The sequence below is a fragment of the Tachypleus tridentatus genome, chromosome 10 (assembly GCF_004210375.1).
Source record: "Tachypleus tridentatus isolate NWPU-2018 chromosome 10, ASM421037v1, whole genome shotgun sequence".
NCBI classification, from domain to species: Eukaryota; Metazoa; Arthropoda; class Merostomata; order Xiphosura; family Limulidae; genus Tachypleus; species Tachypleus tridentatus.
The window spans coordinates 93,255,408-93,275,762 of NC_134834.1; the positions used below are offsets into that span (position 1 = coordinate 93,255,408).

The 20,355-nt window shown below is 36.3% G+C and overlaps 1 protein-coding gene across 1 annotated transcript in view; it reads left to right on the top strand.

Moving 5' to 3' along the window:
* The first annotated feature begins 5,526 nt into the window (after positions 1–5,526).
* The window catches only part of LOC143229885 (uncharacterized), a 29,665-nt gene continuing 14,836 nt past the window's right edge, over positions 5,527–20,355 (top strand). The window contains exon 1 of the mRNA XM_076462751.1: positions 5,527–5,794. The gene's annotated coding sequence lies outside the window, so the exon portion shown is untranslated. The remainder of the gene's footprint in view (positions 5,795–20,355) is intronic.

Consider the following 20,355-nt stretch of genomic DNA (forward strand, 5'->3'; position numbering starts at 1 on the left):
TCTGTCCAACGTGAGAAATCGAATCATGAATTTTACTTGCAGTCATTAATCATACTTACGATTAAGTATGTCTAATTAAAGATCAAAACAAGGTATTTGTTTGTTTGTTTTTGAAGTTCGCACAAAGCCACTCGAGGGTTATCTGTGCTAGCCGTCCCTAATTTAGCAGTGTAAGACTAGAGAGAAGGCAGCTAGTCATCACCACCCACCGCCAACTCCTGGGCTACCCTTATATCAACGAATAGCGCAGAACAGCTTCTGTAAATTAGGACAAACAGTTAATGAAAATATGCTGTCGTATTGGTTTGCATTGAACTTTCGAACGCGCTGCTTTGTTTTTCCAGTCAGGCTTAGATCTGGCATCGGTCTACCATTTTTGGTGATTCTTTCTTTCTCACTAAAACTCTTTATATCAAACTTGTTCACTAATAAGTTTTTAATAATACAGCTATAAATTTTCCCATTATCTTTTGAATTCATGTTCAAATCTGAAGAGTGACACTTCACGAAAAATTTATGCATGCAAAAAATAGTATTATTTAACATAATAACCGAAGCACTTGCACATCACGTGACGTCAAAGAGTTAACAAACAGTCAAGCGCGAGGTGCAAGTCGTGAAAAACAAGTTTCTAAATATCGCAAGAAAAGTGACCACAGATAATTTTTTTCTTATTATATTTGTTTATTGTACATTTTAATTTATAAAATGGTAATTACAAAACGCTAATTCATATATGAATTATTTATTTCGCTTAAATTTTTGAGAGCTTTAAATAATTTAATATGTAGACTAAAATTGTTAATAAGTTTCAATTTTGCGTGTATTTTGAAGTGAGATGAAAGGACACTTGTTTTATTTATGACGTAAAAGTGTTTGTTGGTTTTGAGTTTCGCGCAAAGCTACTCGAGAGCTATCTGCGCTAGCCGTCCTTAATTTTGCAGTGTAAGACTAGAGGGAAGGGAGATACTCATCACCACCCACCGCCAACTCTTGGGCTACTGTTTTACCAACGAATAGTGGGATTGACTGTGATATTATAACGTCCCGATGGCTGAAAGGGCGAGCATGTTTAGTGCTATGAGGATTCGAACCCGCGGCCTTGACATCACGAGTCGAGCGCCTTAACCACCTGGCCAATAAAGGGCGACAAATAAACTAATGAATATTAATGTAAGCAGCATATTAATAAGTACTACCCTGTGGATGACAGATAAATCAGGAGTTATGTAAATTAAGAATAGATTAGTGATTATTATTGCAGTTGAAAATGTAATCAGAATTATTACGAAATTTAAAGATCAGGTTTATTGTGGATAACAAATTAACAAGGTCAGAATTATTGCAAGGGACAACTTAATTAAGGTTTATTAACACCATGTATCACAACGGAATTGTTATACAGATATGGAAGATATTTTAATTATATTCTGGTAGCGAGTTGGGCAATAACAATAAAGAATAATTAATATAAAATACTGATAAAAGGAAAGCAAATGATCTTAATGCAATCGATAGAATGAGTATACATTGTAATTAACCGGATATTTATGTCTGTTTATTATGTTTAATAATCGCTTGAAAGGCACTGTAGTGACGGTTAAATAATTTTACAGAAGATTTGTTTTCTACAGATGAATTAAATTGTAAATTGAAGTATTAATGTATCTAACTCTTTATTTACATTTAAAAATAGTAATCCATGTAATACACTGAAAATTATTAGAAGCGGTCATGGCTCAAAGTACGATTGTCGCTGTTTTCTTAGTAGAGAGCTGCACAATAGATCATCTGCACTCTTTTTATCGTAAGGAATCGAACTTTTGAAATATCAGACAAGATACTAGAGCGGTAATACTGTGACTATATATATATGTGTGTGTGTGTGTGTGTGTGTGTTCAAGAAAGAATTTTCAGCCATATCAGTGCCACAGCTGTTCTATAACCACTTTCATTGCCTCTTTGAGCAAATCAAAACACATAAACTACAAAAGATTTATTTAATGTCTGTTACAAATTGATATAAATAACCGAGCAAAAGAAGTTGTGAAAATATTATTACTGTTTCTTCTCTTCTGTTTATGAAGGCAAAATATTCAGTAAACAATGGAATACAATCTACAAGAGTTGAAACCACACGTAGAATCACACGTAGAAGAGAGTGAAAATGGATCCGAACTAGGGAATACGGCTGTTTCAAAAGGTAGATATAATGGAATCTAGTGCTGGAATATGCCGTTTCAACACCACATAACGCTGGTAAGATTAGTAACAACTGACGAAACTATTCGTTCGAATTATAGTAAATAAGAAATTAAAAATAGTATACAAACATACTTAGCTATTTGCATTACTGGGTTGACTTTTATTGCTGATCTGTTGAGGCCCGGCATGGCCAGGTGTGTTAAGGCGTTCGACTCGTAATATGAGGGTCGCGGGTTCGAATCTCCGTCGCACCAAACATGCTCGCCCTTTCAGCCATGGGACGTTATAATGTTATGACCAATCCCACTATTCGTTGGTAAAAGAGTAGCCCAAGCGTTGGCGGTGGGTGGTTTGCACTGCTAAATTAGGGACGGCTAGCGCAGATAGCCCTCGAGTAGCTTTGCGCGAAATTCAAAACAAATCATGTTTTGTGATTCAATATAAATTTAATATTTCTATTTTTACAAATCATTAGTACAAGATTTTTTTAATTCTGTAAGTTAATTTCTTAGATACCAGATCAAGTCAGACGTACTGATAAAACGAATGTAGGTGGTGTTCAGTTTAAGTGTACTAACAATAACAGTAGAAAATAGGTGGTATATACAATCTTTACGACAAGAGAAAATGGATTACCAATGGTAAATATTCACTCACAAAATGTTTTCAGTGTTACTTACAGAGGAACGTTGACCTTCGTTATGAGTTTTGCACTCAACTGTACTGAATTAGTTATCTTTTCAGTTTAGCCTTTTCCGTAAATTAGGTTACATTACCCATCATTCTCTGTGGGCTGACATGAACATAGTTCTTACTTAATATAAGATGAATATTGACCTTATGCGATTGACATCCAACGGTGATATATTAGAGGTTTTCTTTTCGTCCAGTTTTACAAAATCCTTATCAAATGTTCCAGTTCAATAATTTCCAGATTTGCCATTGTCTTCATCTGTTCACCAAGTGCTGCCAAAACTTGGCTCAAGTAATTTAGACCAGCAATACCTAATAACATTAGGAGAGTGGTCTGAAGTTAAGTAATTTAAACCAGCAATACCTAATAACATTAGGAGAGTGGTCTGAAGTTAAGTAATTTAGACCAGCAATACCTAATAACATTAGGAGAGTGGTCTGAAGTTAAGTAATTTAGACCAGCAATACCTAATAACATTAGGAGAGTGGTCTGAAGTTTGTTTATTTTAGAATAATATCTATTACGATCTTTGAAAATGTTAATTAAGGATGACAGATGATATCATTATAATTAATATCATAATATCATTACAGTAAATTTAAGTTTTTTTATATTATTTCTAGATTAAAGCTTTTGTTATAGTTGCTTTTTAAGATATTCAGATATTTTTTATTCAGAAATTGATATATTGTTCCAATCCATTATATATATATATACATATATCTTTATTTTCCACGAGTCTTTCGTGATTGTGGAAAGGATCTTTAATATCCTAATCAATCTATATAATTGCTAACCGCCCTTTCAAAAGAATAATAAGGTTAGAGCATGAAAACTCGGTCAGACACGTGTAAGAATGAGAGCAGACTCTTGTAGTTAATGAACTTGAATAATGCTGGACTTGGATATTGGTATTGAAGAAATTTAATTATAATAACCGTGTTTATATGATGTTCATTGTTCTCACGTTCACGTACACACCTTCTTTATAATAAATTCAATTTATTGCTAGTGCACATTATTTAAAATAGCTCTCCTGCAATTTACGCCACCCACAATTTTCTAACGAATCAATTCTCTATTGTACTTTCATGCGAACCAATCAAGAGAAAATTCCCTTAACGTCAAAACTTCGAACTTCGGCGTTGAAAACACACAATACTAAATGTGTTTCAGGGCTCCCCACCTGTCACCGGTTTCGTGATATTTAACTCCAGATCATCAAACCCGACCGATAGGAAACTGAGCTAGAAGACCAATACCATAATGGATCAGTTTTCCATTTTGTGTGTATGGTAATTTGGTTTTCTTTATTTATCACATCTAATGTGCATTTGAAGAACACGCAGGAGTCATTTAATAATTTAATACAGTTGGTTTGAATCCCCGACCCACCAAACATGTCCGCCCCTTTCAGGCGTTATATTGTGACTGTTAATCCCACTGTTCGTTGGTAGAAGAGCAGTCCAAGAGTTGGCGGTGGGTGGTGATGACTAGATGCTTTCCTTCTAGCCTTTTACTGATAAATTAGAAACGGCTAGCGCAGATAGCAGTAGTGGAGCTTTGCGCAAAATTCAAAAAGCAAACAAACAAGCTAATTTAGTAACAGTATTCCTCAAAAACCTGTATGAATACAGGCTAGTTTTGATAAATAAAAAATAAACAATATAGCACACCGCAATACATTCTATTACTTGAATGAACAATATCTATGTACCATTTAACTTACTTGAATAAACAATATCTATATACCATTTAACTTACCTTTCATTGAACAAATGTCATGTAAAAATATACATCATATTAAAACATTCTTAGACTTTTCATTTCATTACACTATTCAGTAACATTTTGTCTTATTTCTTTTATAAAGTATTTTTATATTTCTTTATGTCAATCCACAGTATTAACGGACTGTTAAAAAAAACAATAGAGAATGAAAGAGGTACAACCTTTGAAACAAAAAAAGTCAGTGTATAATTATCCCAAGAGGTTTTAGTTTGTATCTTTGTTCTATGTCATCCCGGTCACACCAAACATGCTCGCCCTTTCAGCCGTGGGAACGTTATAATGTGAACGGTCAATCCCACTATTCGTTGGTAAAAGAGTAGCCCAAGAGTTGGCGGTGGGTGGTGATGACTAGCTGCCTTCCCTCTAGTCTTACACTGCTAAATTAGGGACGGCTAGCACAAATAGCCCTCGAGTAGCTTTGTGCGAAATTCAAAACAAACAAACAAACGTTGTTCTATGTCATAATGTCAGTTGAAAGAAAATGCTTTTTAAGGACAAAACAACTGTGTAAAAAGCTATATCGTTTCATGTGATATTACTGTTTAGACTGTTAGAGAAATATATTTCTGGATTATATTATTTAATTATTTGTATTTTTCAAATGTTTACGTGCCACAGTAGTCAAAATAAAAAATATATATTGCAGTTTTATAATGTGTGTTTCTACATACCTGTTGAGTCACGATACGTTAACGAGCCCCAAAGTTCCTCGCTCTCAATTTTACGGTTTCATCACTCGTTTGAGAATGAAACGTTTTCCGTTTTTTATTCCGGTTTAAAAGTTTCCCGCAAGTTGTTATTTTCATGTCGTTCTTGATAACACGGATTCAATATTGAGTTGCAACTGGAAGACGTGGCGCAGCTGCAGAAGAGAAACGCCCACGTTTCTCCAAATCACAAGCGTCACCTTAAAACAGCGACAGGATCTGTGAGTTCTGTTCAACTGAAGATTTCATCATTAACTTGTGAGCATCAAACTGCGAAGCTTCAAGTTAGCATCTAGTAACTAAACAACGGAACCTGAAATTTCAGATAAACACCACTCTCCATCTCCTTCGATCACCTGTTCTTCAACAGCTCCTTCAAGACAACTGATCAGACCAGGTAAGATCAGGTACCAACTTATCCTACATTGTAAGAATTATCTAATGTCGACACCTATTCACTAGCTACTTTTGAAAAGCAAATTGCGTAAAAATATTTTACTGTTTGTTTGTTTTTTTGTTCTTCAGGTAGAACTTTTAATTAAACAGTAACATGGAATGGAAAATGAAAATTCTGCAGCACTTGAAAACGGACAAAATTATTTTTTTTAAAAGAGGGAGATATATTAAAACCATGGAGCACAGAAGAATAAATAAGAACCTATGAACTTGACATCAGTGTCGTATGTAACAGAATTAAAATAAACAAAAACTCTTTGGAAGAAACTTCTTGATCACAGTATGAAAAGGCAAATTAGAAAACAACGAATCGTTTATACATGATAAATTCTATAATTAAAGAAACTGACAAGAAAACATCGTTCAAATGTTATGTCACACAGTATTGACATAGCAACCATTATATGATGACAAATATTATTAAAAATAATCTACAAACATCTTCGCACGGCCTTGGAACAAACGTTTATTTAACAGAAGTACTGCTAAAATATTTTCATATTTCTATTTTATAGGCTGTATTACAAAAGAAATTGATAGATTCTTCAATTCAATTATATGTCGTAAACGATTAGGACCTTCATTAAAATTGTTTCTTAATGTCCTACAATTGATATAACATTTTCAACCTTGTCATGTTTAGTCAACCATTACATTTCGGCTGCTACATCTTCCACTGTTGTCTATAGATTTATTCCTATTAAGCACTAATATGAGTTGTTTTTTGAAACTGTTGGGACCTGGGTATCAACTTTATATTATATTACGAAACCTTATTACACGACATTAACTTGATATAACAATGTCACTTATTTTACAACAGTTTCTTATCTTTATTGGCCCGACATGGCCAAGCGTGTTAAGGCGTGCGACTCGTAATCTGAGGGTCGCGGGTTCGCATCCCTGTCGCGCCAAACATGCTCGCCCTTTCAGCCGTGGGGGCGTTATAATGTGACGGTCAATCCCACTATTCGTTGGTAAAGGAATAGCCCAAGAGTTGGCGGTGGGTGGTGATGACTAGCTGCCTTCCCTCTAGTCTTACACTGCTGAATTACGGACGGCTAGCACAGATAGCCCTCGTGCAGCTTTGTGCGAATTTCAAACAAACTTATCCTTATTAGTGATCCTGAAGGAGGTTTTCATTGATGTTTATGTTGCCATATAAACAAATCTTTCATATTATGAAGTCACCCTGTGGTACAAGAGTATATATGCGGACTGATACTGCTAGAAACCGGGCTTAGCTACTCGTGGTGGGCAAAGCATAGATCGCCCTTTCTGTAGCTTTGTGCTTCATAAAAAACAGCAACAACAACACCATTTCATGAAACTTTTTCTTCATAACTATTCATTACCTTATAGTTTTAAACGTAGGTATTACCTTGTTTTATCTAAACGATATTATATTATTAGTAAGATATTCAACTACTTAGGTTATTAAAATTAAATTATTTAATTCAGACATGGCTGATCTTCTTCAATTAGAACCTTTGTGAATACAATGAACAAATGAGGCAGTCAAAATTTACAATTAAATGTTGGTTGTTTTCTAAGTCTGAAAATTGTTTGTCTGAACTGTTTTAAGCGAAAGAATGTGAATAAACCTGGTCATATTTTATGTACTTATGTTAAGTATTTTGTAGGTGACGTTTTAATACGATAACGTAGATTTCATGTTTTACACTTAACGAAAGTCTACGAACTCCTTCTGATCTCGATTTAGAGAACTGTAACTTGTAATTGTTCAGGAATTATATGTGACATAAAAATGTTTATGACACCAGTCATACACGTCAAACACCTTCCAGTGTAACATGTTAATTGTGTGACATAAAGATATTTCTGACACCAGTCATACACGTCAAACACCTTCCAGTTTAACATGTTAACTGTGTGACATAAAGATATTTCTGACACCAGTCATACACGTCAAACACCTTCCAGTCTAACATGTTTAATGTGTGACATAAAGATACTTCTGATACCCGTCAAACACCTTCCAGTCTAACATGTTTAATGTGTGACATAAAGATACTTCTGATACCCTTCAAACACCTTCCAGTCTAACATGTTTAATGTATATGACCGAGATATTCCTGCCAACAGTCATACACGTGAACTTTTTTTTTGGTAGTATTTATAAGTTTTCTGTTATTAGCGATAATTACGAAACCAAACAGGTTGATTTTAACAAAGAAAATAATGATTCGGAAACTCCATTGTTCTAAAGTTGCAGACGTAATTTCATACTTCTATAAACAAATAGAACATTTGCACTGTAAAAAGTCGTGTCGTAAACTAATGAAACATTATGTTCTTTTCAACAATTAAAATCGAATATCGTAACGATATAAATACAGAACATTTGTGTTTTTAAGGTTTTAACTTAAAACTGTATTTCTTTAAAAACGTGGTTTTGCTGTGAAGTCACATAATTATTAGTTGAACGTAGATTGAACACAACCCAACACAAATATTGTGCATCAACCAGCAAAAGTGAGTTATGCTTTGCTGCTCACACAGATAGCCCGACATAGCCACGTATTTAGGGTGTTAGCCTATTGTTCAACTTTACCCTTGAACAAAAACAAACATATTTCTCACTTTAACTCTTGTACAAATTATAAACCGAAACGTTGAAAGATTGAAGTCACTCTGAATCAGCTATACTAATGTTTATTACCTAACAGTTTTGTAAATCTGTTTAGTCATTCGTGCGACTCTTCACTGATTAATTTATCTACACAAGCTACACGCGTATTTCTTTGTTCTGATATATTGTGTATTTTTGTTTGTTTGTTTTTCAATTTCGCATAAAGCTACTCGAGGGCTATCTGCGCTAGCCGTCCCTAATTTATCAGTGTAAGACTAGAGGGAAGGCAGCAAGTCATCATCACCCACCGCCAACTCTTGGGCTACTCTTTTACCAACGAATAGTGGGATTGACCATAACATTACAACGCCCCCACGGCTGAAAGGGCGAGAATGTTTGGCGCGACGGGGATGCGAACCCTCGACCCTCAGATTACGAGTCGCACGCTTTAACATGCTAGGTCATGCTGGGCCAATATATTATGTAAACCCATGATTCAAGGGCTCAAGAAGTCAAGACAGCCCGACACGACCTGTTATTAGTGGGCACTTCACTCGCAATCTATGAGTTCGAATCCTCATCACACCAAACAAGCTTGCCTTTTTTAGTCGTGGGAGCATTATTATGTGACGGTCAATTCCATTATTCATTGATGAAAGAGTAACACCAGTGTTGGTGATGAGTGGTGTTGACTAGCTACCTTCCCTCTAGTCTATCACTGCTAAGTTACGATCGGCTAGCGCCAATAAACAGACCACACTGAGTATTGTGCCGTATTACAACACATGATTAATACAGAAAATTCAACACTTTTCTTCCTGTTAATGACATAACTCAATAAGAATATTTATAAGAGGTACAGCGTAGACTAGCCTCGTTTCAAGAAACGCAAGTGTTAGAGTTTAAGATATATAAACCTTACAAAAAATGCGTTACACTGACCTTTCTCATTTTATTTATAGCTAATAATGAAGTCGCTTTCATGAAGTTCGTGAAATTATTTATCATAGCCTTATACCTTACTCCCAACATTTATTTCTACAAAGTTTGTATTTGGAACTTCAGGTTTACGTCAGGAAGAGTAAAGAAGGTCCACTTTCCACCCTTCCCTTATTTCGAGAGCTCTTAATAAGTCGCGTGAGGGTCCTTTAGATTTGCGGTCCATGTTTTTCAAGAGAGGTTGTATGCTCTACTTACCTAATGAGCTGGTACAGCTGCGGTTACAATGTTGATATGCTCTTTGAAAAGGTAAATATAAGAACAGGTTTCGTTATATTCCCACTGTTTCCTCTCAAGAGGTTGGTTGTAACCGATACGATAGATAAACAGTACACCCAATAATAATGTGTATTTTCGTGTGTGTGTTGTGTGTGTGTGTTACTTGGTACGTTGATTGGGACAAAATGGTTGTTTGTTTGTTATTACGCAAAAAGCTACACAAAGGACTTTCTGTGCTCTACCTACCACGGGTATTGAAACCTGGTTTCTAGTGGCGAAGTCCTTATGCATATCGTTGTGCCACCTGGTGGTGGGACAGGATGGTCTTCTGATTTTTTTTTCTCGACGCTAGACGTTACAGTACAGTGAACAACAACAGATAACATTCTGTCTGTGAAACAAAAGGGCTTCCAACAGTTTTGGAAGCTATGACTAGCTATGATTGATATTGGTTAATTAAATGCTGATGGCATGTTTGAGGTCTGAAATTTGTTCAGTTCCAATGGAAAAAAAAAAAACAAATATTAATAATGTTATTTTTCAATAAATAATAAATTTAATTTAATTAATTAAATAATGGGAAATCAAATTATAATACCACATCTGAAATAAACTAATTAAGTTTATTTTCAATCGTTCTTTTGTCGGCTTTGCTGCGTCTGTGAAAGTATAATAAAGTATTTATGCTTACTCTAGAGTCCGCGTTTCGATATTCATAGTGGGCAGAGCATAGATAGCCCTTTGCGTAGTTGCGTTCTACACAACAAACAACACATTCTACTAACCGATAGAGCGTGTGATCGATAATGCTGCTGACATAGTTCGTTATCAGGATATAGATATCCACTACCATAAACTTTGAGTGGAACTCTGTGGCTGCAGTATGGCCATGAAAGTGGCACAGCTTAGAATAAAGTTTAAAATTGTTTGAACGCGGAAGCAAAACGTAATCTGAGAAATTTTAACAGCTTAGTATTTAATATTATTGTATCAAACGAAAAATTATGCAACATATGGGTAAACGGATTGGTCAAGATCCCAAGACTCAGATATTGCCGTCCACAGTTTTGAACTGCTGGTCAGAGAAAAATCAAACAGCGATGGCTCCCCCTACGTTATCTTAATTAAAAGAAGGATTGATGGTCACGTTCAAAACAAACCCACAGCAGAAACTGCAGAGTGTTTTCAGCAGCATATTGCGAGCTCGAACCTTGGATATTCTGATCAGAACCTTGCACGATAATTAACTTAAAGCAACACTTTCATACAGAAGCCGTTTATACTTACTATAGACATGTTATACCTTTTCGAGTGGTAAATGTCTTGTGCACACAATGTCCTAAAATAAGAAGTTTCATACACATGACGATAACGTTATTATACGGTTTATTAACTAACATGTGATTTTTTTATGATCAACAACATTTTCACGTACTAATTTCAATTTCCTTAAATTGATCTAACAGTTCCTTTTTTTACTCTTAATCTATTCTAAGATATAGCGCATTATATGAATATTTTAACTTAAACGTTTAATTATAAGCTGTAATATAGTAGACTATCGTGTTTTTTTTAACATACATGAATATATTTTACAATGTGTAATTTACAAGTATTGTACGCCTGCTGACTTGCAACGCTAGTGAATGTGTTTATTATGTTTAAATACATATTTTTAACTACCACACATTTTTTTAATGTGTATTGGAAATGTTTGTTTGATTATGAATTTCGTGCTGTACTACATGAGGACTATTTGCGCTACCCCTCCCTAATTTTGGAATGTAAGACTAGAGTGAAGGCAGCCAGTCATCACCACACTCCGCCAACTCTTGAGTTACTCTTTTACCAACGAATAGTGGGATTGACCGTCACATTATAAGGCCCCCACGGCTGTAAGGGCGAGCACGTTTGGTGCGACGGGGATTACGAGTCAAGCGCCTTAACCACTTGTCCATGCCGGGCTATCAGAAAATGTCATTGTTTATTATTTCTTACCCAAAGTTGTTTTAATGTTCTTCAGTAAAAGATTTGTTTTTGTCCTCCTTGAGGTCAACCAGTAAATTTACGGGTCTAAAACGCTAAAATACGAGGTTCAATTTTCTGTGGCGGAAAAACCTTAGATAACCCCTAACTTTTTTTTTATTATCAGTTTGAGGAACCTCCTCTCACTAAAGTCGACGTACGTATTATAAAAACAAAATATTATATGCATGAAAATATACATAGAGCACTTGAACATAATGAAGATGTTAGTGTTCTTTAAAGATATTCTGCTCTGTACCTTTATATTAATAAAATATAGAGTTAACCGTTACGTTTCCCATTCCGTGACTACATTATGGTTTCTGAGAAATTAATATAAAGACTTCCGACAGAAATCTAATGTATATTTTGTGCCGGAACTTAATTTACTTTTCCGGTATTAGCACGTGCATTTTGCAGGTTACGGTTGTTGTTGTTGTTGTTGTTGTTGGGGAACAGCCACAGAAGAGAAGAAAGATGTCATGAGTAGTTTGATGTTTTCCTGAACATGAATCATCTTGTTACAACACACAACGTTCTTGGAACAAAAAATTGTATAAATATATGTCTTACTTTTATAGTAGCTTATTTTGTTTCGAACAGTAGTAATTAATCTTTTAAGTGCTACAATATTACGTGATCTCATATCAGTCCTTTATAGGTAGGTTTATTGAAGCAGGATCAAAGCCTCATAAGAGTTTTAGGGATAAAACTGATTGTCCTTATTTAAATATTGTGAGATTTCCAGAGCGAATGTTTACTGTGTGCACGAAAACAAAACCGGAGCCTCAGTTGTTCGTGTCTCAGTGGAGTTTGTTTGTGTGTTTGTTTGTTTGTTTTTTGAATTTCGTACAAAGCTACTTGAGGGCTATCTGTGCTAGCCGTCCATAATTTTGCAGTGGAAGACATTATAACGCCCCCACGGCTGAAAGGACGAGCATGTTTGGCGCGACTGGGGTGCTAACCCGCGACCCTCGGATTACGAGTCGCACGCCTCAACACGCTTGGCCATGCCGGGCCGTTTCAGTGGCGAAGTGTAATGTATGAAGTGTAATAATTACATGTTTGTTTATAAAGATATGAACACTTCAACAGAAACAAAAAAACTCAAACATAGTCCTTCATATGACCATTATATTTAATCGATTTGTTAAAAACAGGCCATTCGTTAAAAGTCAAAGGTGACACTTAACGCACAAACTGTGTCACAATAATGTTTTTATAAGCACTTACCATCCCTGTCTCACCAAACACGCTCGCCCTTTTAGCCATAGGGGCTTTATAAAGTGACGGTCAATCCCACTATTCGTTGGTAAAGGAGTAGTCCAAGAGTTGGCGGTAGGTGGTAATGATTTTGCAGTGTGAGACTAGAGGGAAGGCAGCTAGTCATCACCACTCACCGCCAACTCTTGGACTACTCCTTTACCAACGAATAGTGGGATTGACCGTCACATTATAACGCCCCCACGGCTGAAAGGGCGAGCATGTTTGGCGCGACTGGGATGCGAACCCGCGACCCTCGAATTACAAGTCGCACGCCTTAACACGCTTGGCCATGCCGGGCCAAATACCTTTTACACAGACACTGAATGATTGTTATACTTTTAGTCCAAGAGACTAGGGGACTTAAAAGCTACTTATAACTTGCTAATAGTTGTTGATGAATCAGAATAATATTAAAATATGAAGTCACTGGACACATCTTTTTAAAAAAGTAATTTGAAAAACACTTTGTACGACAAAATAGTATAAACTGAAGCCAAACGTGTAGTATCACCAAGTTTGTTAAACAAATTGAATTTGAAAATATCGTTCCCAGGAGAGAGAGCTGAGATACTCACACAACTAAAGCAGTGAAACAAGTTATTCAAAAAGACATTTTCTGAGACGAATTAAAGTTCGGCATGAGCAGGTGGCTAAGGCACTCGGTTCATAATCCGAGGGTCGAGGGTGCGAATCCCAGTCGCACCAAACATGTTCGCCCTTCCAGTCGGGAGGGTGGGCGTTATAATGTAACGGTCAATCACACTGTTCATTGGTAAAAGAGTAGCCCAAGAGTTGGCGATGGGTGGTGATGACTAGCTGCCTTTTTCTCTGGTCTTATACTCCTAACTTAAGGACGGCTAGCGCATTTAGTGCTCGCGTAACTTTGCGCGAAATTCAAAACAAACTGAGATAAGTTTAAAATTTTAACTATATTTTACAGCAAATCAAAACAATCGTTGTTTCAAATCATTCCTAATCACAAATACAAGACCCATCCATAGTGAAAAAGTATTTTCAGTTTTGTTTTACATTTCTTGTATAAAAGTATTTAAATCCTGTTTTGTAACTTTTTGCATCTGCGAACATGAAGTGAGTGTATTGTTAACTAACTATTTGTACACATAATTTATTGTCCTTTCCTAGCGTTGGAAGTAGGACTAATATGTTCTCTTTCCTGAAGAATAAATACTTCCTATTTACATAAAATTATATGGAGTGTTGTTGAAAATATAAATCAGTCACATCTATCTATGCAACTATATTTCCATTAGTCACTGTCTCCCGTATTCGTGAATGTATTGGAAACACCAGCATCTCTAATGTTTCCAAAGGAACATACCTAACGCTGTTTTTGTTTTTGTGTTGTTGATAGGTGAATGATACAGGCACAAACAGTAAACTGTACTGGAGAAAACAAACAATAATATTTAACCAGTGGTTTTCCAGATGGCATTTTTAAGCTCCTTATGCCTCGACCGGTTCTTAATGGACTGTTTTCAATGCAGGCCAACAACTGACAAAATGTATTTTATCTGCAGATATGTATTAACGTATTAAAAAGTCTCTTGGAGTACTGCAATACATATGTGTATATATATAACAATATTAAGAGAACTTCCTAAACATTGAAATACACTTTTCACATAAAAGCCAGAAAGTACGTATATAATCATAAGCTATCTACTTGGTATTTATGGTATTAAGTGTCTTGTGTCACGAGTATAACAACTACATTGAATTTTCTAGTTTCATGAAACTTTGTTTATAGTGTTGATTCTTTATCGATTAATCAGTAGTTATGAAATTCGTGGAAATTATAATAGAGATTACAGGATATTTTAGTATGCACCTGGTTTGGGAGTGGCCAAGTCGTTATTGTTCTCGGACTATGAGGATTTGAGACTCGAATCCAGTTGCTGCAAAAACACTCCTTGCAGTACTTGGTGAGATAAGATAATACTAAGTGTAGTTTTGTAAAGAACCTTATCACGTATTTTTCAAAACAAGATTGTTTGAACAGATGGTGAGATACGAAACTCTTGCATCTCCGTAATTACGTGAAAGTAAAAGTTTGCGTTTGTTTTAAATTTCGCGCAAAGCTTCACGAGGGTTCTCTGCACTAACCGTCCGTAATTTAGCAGTGTACGAATAGAAACAAGGTAGCTAGTCATCACTCACCGCCAACTCTTGGGCGACGCTTCTACCACCAAATAGTGGGATTGACCTTAACGTTATAATGCCCCACGACTGAATGGAGAGCATTTTTGTTCTGACGGAGATTCGAACCCGCGGCCCTCGGATTACGAGTCGAGTGCCTTAACCACAATAACACCGTGTGTGTTTCAAACTAGTTTGAAGTTTGCTTGTTTTAGAGCAAAGCCACATTGAGTTATCTACTGTGTCTAGCACAGGGATTCGAACCCCTAATTTTAACGTTATAAATCCTTAAACGTATCATTGTCCTACCGGGAAGGGAAAGTAAAGGAAGCAAAGATATTTCCTCATTTAAACAACTAAACTTCTTGAACAAATAATTTTACAAACGGAAGATCTAACAAATACTTAACATTCTCTTATATTTAGCATAGTAATTAAATATTTCATTACTAAAAATATGTTCCACTTTGTGGCGTATTTGAATAGAAGCAGAAAATGTTCAGCCCCAGGGCCCATGGTCTTAATGGAGATCCATTGATAATTTTATTCAATAGAAAATTACATGGTATGTAGCTAATAAAAGATTGTGTGCAGATCTATTATTAGTTAAATCTAATGTGAAATACAAGGAATGTTCCATCACGAGATCTGTTATCAATAGTCACACGGTTAAGGTTCTATAACAAGTTTTGTCCCCCGCTAGTACAGCGGTATGTCTCCGGATTTACAACGCTAAGATCAGGGGTTCGATTCCCCTCTGTGAGCTGAGCAGATAGCCCGATGTGGCTTTGCTATAAGAAAACACACACACAAACACATGATAAGTTTTAATATACGAGGTCTGTTCAAAAATAAGCGGACTGACGTCATAAAACAAAATGTACTTTATTTAGAAGTTACAGGTCTGGTATCCCTTCAAAATACTCTCCTCCCCAACGCACACACTTATCCCAACGGTGTTTCCACTTGTTGAAACAGTCCTGGTACGCTTCTTTTGTAATATCCTCCAGCTCCTTCGTCCCATTTGCCTTAATCTCGGGAATCGTCTCAAATCTTCTTCCTTTCAAGGGTCTTTTGAGCTTGGGGAACAAGAAAAAATTGCAAGGAGCAAGGTTAGGTGAATAGGGGGGTGGGGAAGAACAGTGATCGAGTGTTAAGCCAAAATTTCACGAGTTCTGAGGGCTGAATTTCGCAGCAACGCGGTGCATCTTCAATTTTCGGTCAAAATCTCGTAACAAGATCCAACTGATATCCACACTCTTTCAGCAAGCTCCCTGACAGTCAGACGTCGATTTGCCCGCACCAGGGTGTTGATTTTGTCGACGTGTGGGTCGTCAGTTGACGTGGAAGGACATCCAGGACGCTCATCATCTTCAATGGACTGTCGACCATCCTTAAAACGTTCATGCCACTTGAAACATGCCGTACGCTTCATAGCAACATCACCGTAAGCCGTGTTAAGCATAGCAAAAGTTTCAGTCGCAGATTTTCCAAGTTTAACACAAAATTTCACAGCAAGTCGTCGCTCCTTCAGGTCATTCATTCTGAAATCCGCCAAACAAAAAAATCGCACTTCACTTAAAACCGCGAAGCTAATACACAAATGAAGATATCTGCAATCGGGAAATGGCGTCGTAATCAGCTGATCTGTGCAAACCTAGCGACATCAAGCGGATTCCCCTGGAACCAACTGGAGCCGCGCAATTCAAACAGTCCGCGTATTTTTTGAACAGACCTCGTAAACAGTGTTACGCATTATAATTTATCTCGGACGAGTCTCCGATTTATTAAGTTACGTATGTTACCTATTACGACTTCAAATAGCAGGAAATTGTAATTTTTATTTTGTAAGTCAGTTAAATGCCAGTATGTATAAAATTTATAATATTTGCCAACAAGATTGATATAATTTTGTTTCATAACACAAATATATCATAATTTACAAACAGCAATACAATTTATAATAATGGCTATTACAAATAATAATTTACATTCAAATATTTTACAAACTCACAAATAATATTCAGTCTTCTATCTGATCTGAAATGAATATTTTATCGACGGTCCTCGACAAGAGAATTAATTTTATGTTGATACACAGACACACTTCACTCGACGGGAACGCTAGCTCTATTTTTGCTTGGCCTAACAAGCTTACTTCTTAGAGAGGAAGATAAATATCTAATGTCCTCGTAGAAATACTAACGTTCGAAGTTAATTCCCTTACGTTGAACGCTTCGTAATGTTCGAAATCTGTAAATGTTCTGGTCAAATACCTGTAGTTTTCCGATTATTAAGCGTTTGTCACAATTATAGCTTACGAGGTTTACAGTACACTGACTGTAGCCAACCAACAGTATTATATAAACTGTTTCTTGGCTACCCATGACAATCTTGTAAAGTCCTCTTGGCTGATATAATCTTGTACAATACGTGCACTGCGGACAGTGGCGTTATCATCTTAGAACACAAAGTTATTGCCAAACGTTTGCCCAACATATGACAGAAATATTGTTTTCATGTGATGCTTTTACATGTGTCATTGACATTTCCATGGGCAATATGAAGAGTAATTTTTTACACCATGATAAATAGCTGACCAAACATGTACTGCACCATCTCCTGTGTGGTTCTTGTGGAAATACAGTTTTCTTTTATCTGTTCTCCAGGCAGTCGAATCCTACCATCAACTTTAACAAACCGAGAATAGGAATCTTCTGAAAAGATCATGTCCTCAGTGTCCTAACTATAAGTTGGCATGCTGTCTTCTCCAAGTAACAGGGTAACGACGGTGAATTCTGGTTAATACCAGTTTACAAATAACTTTTCTTGCAAAGTAACCTTGTTTGGTCAGTCTCCCAACCACTGTTCTTCTGGATACCCTGGGATGAATGTGTTCATGTCATTTTTATCGTAAGGTGTCACAAGACTTTCAACATTAACGTGTTAAAGTGATTTAAACACAGCCATCTCAGGTAGTAGTATTTCGGTGTTTACCAGTCGACTTTCCTGGAACAAAGGTTCCTGTAGTTCGATGACGTTTCAAGATTCTGGATACAGTACCCTGGGAATACCCTACTGTTCTGACAATGTCCGTTTGTTTCATACCTTTTCTGGGCAGTAGAACAATTTGACACCCTATAACTTGTGACACGTGACGAGGCATGACTTTACACCAAGTACAGAGAAATTACCTAAACAAAACATTAATCTGTTTCGAAAAAGTATTATACCAGAAGCACAACCTTTTATACAACACAGATGTATGTGGGTGTTTTGATGAACAAATGTTGGAAACCAATTATACCGACCAGAATAAGATTAAGTTATCGGTTACTACTCGGGCACTTACTCAATAATTACTTCACAAGAACATTAATATATAACAGTACGTAAGCATCTGGACCTAGACAATAGATCTTTTACCGCTGACCTGAGCCCAATTGGTCAGAAACTTTAAAAAAATACATTAACTATAAATACTGATGATCAAAAGATAAACCTCAAGAACAACGACACACCAAAGTTAAGCCATTATTAAACATCCTTTTCTAGCAGCAAGAAAAGTGTATCGCAATGTTTCGAAACTGTTTGATGGCTCCGCATGGCCAGGTGGGTTAAGGCGTGCGACTCGTAATCTGAGGATCACGGGTTCGCATCCCCGTCGCGCCAAACACGCTCGCCCCTTCAGCCGTGGGGGCGTCATAATGTGACGGTCAATCCCACTATTCGTTGGTAAAAGAGTAGCCCAAGAGTTGGCGGTGAGTGGTGAAGACTAGCTGCCTTCCCTTTAGTCTTACACTTCAAAATTAGGGACGGCTAGCGCAGATAGCCCTCGAGTAGCTTTGTGCGAAATTCGAAAAACAAACAAAGTAAAAGCAAAAAATGCGAAATATGTTGTGGTATCTATTGCACTGATAAATCCGTTTTCCTAACTTAAGATTGTGTTTGAAATATTCGTTTTTATTCAATAACCAGATCGACATCACGACTTCTTTTTATGAGGTAAAAAACATTAAGTACTTCTGGTAAAATAAAAATGTTGATGTCTGATGTCATGTTCAATTCTGACTCTCTGAAGCACCTGCCTAACAGGTATAAGCTATGAAGTGGATTCGAGAACGTTCTATAATCTCAAAGCCACTCCGTGATTGAAAATTTAATGGAAGCTACAAAGTACAGATCTAAAAAGTGTATTTCTCAATTTTTCATCTGAGATAACATATGCTATTCAGATGAAATTTTATGTTTAATATCATTCGTATCACTTCACTTTTCATTCTCTTTGTATGATATTTCCATTTAATCCCTGTCTTTAAATAAAATATACGAAATCCCTCTGGGATTGAGACTTTTCATATTTGTATCCTGCATTCTTCATCTGTCAAGAATTGTGAGTTAAGTACGCTATGTCTAAGTTTCTAATGTTTTTTATTACTCTTGGTATCGGCGAAGTCTCTACAAAATAAACCAATCGTTAAATAGAAATTTTTCGGATTCAGATTTATTTTACGTTCCTAAGCAACGCTCTTGCATTTGCCGATGTCACTCTTTGTTTTGAGTTTCGCACAAAGCTACTCGAGGGCTATCTGCACTAGCCGTCCCTAATTTAGCAGTGTAAGACTAGAGGGAAGGCAGCTAGTCATCACCACCCACCGCCAACTCTTGGGCTACTCTTCTACCAACAAATAGTGGGATTTACCATCACATTATAACGCCCCCACGGCTGAAAGGGTGGGCATGTTCGGTGCGACCGGGTTTCGAACACCTCAACACGCTTGGCCATGCCGGGCCCGCCGGTGTCACTATGGACATTTACAAAAGGGGAATAGCGCCTCGAAAACCCAATAAATAGCCTTAATGATATTTAAGCTTGTTAAAAGAAGTCCAATGTCTTATTTTTAGATATAACTTTTAAACAGATGAAAATATAAAGCGTTAAACTCAGGTTTATACCTGTTAGCAGTTAACACTGAAAATGACGACCATTTGTGTGGACGTTTGATCTCATCTTCTTATTATTAAGAATTCCTGATCAAAATAAGTTATTCATTTAGATCAGATTTAAAATAATTAAAAAAAAAAAACTAACTTATCCATTACTAAATCCAGTCTGGTGTAATAATCTGTTTAAAAATACTTAACATCATAAACCAAAACACCAATAAAGTAAAACTCATGAGGACCGGAATCCATTAAATTATCACTTGAACACCAACAGAGTGATATTTTCAGCTGTAATC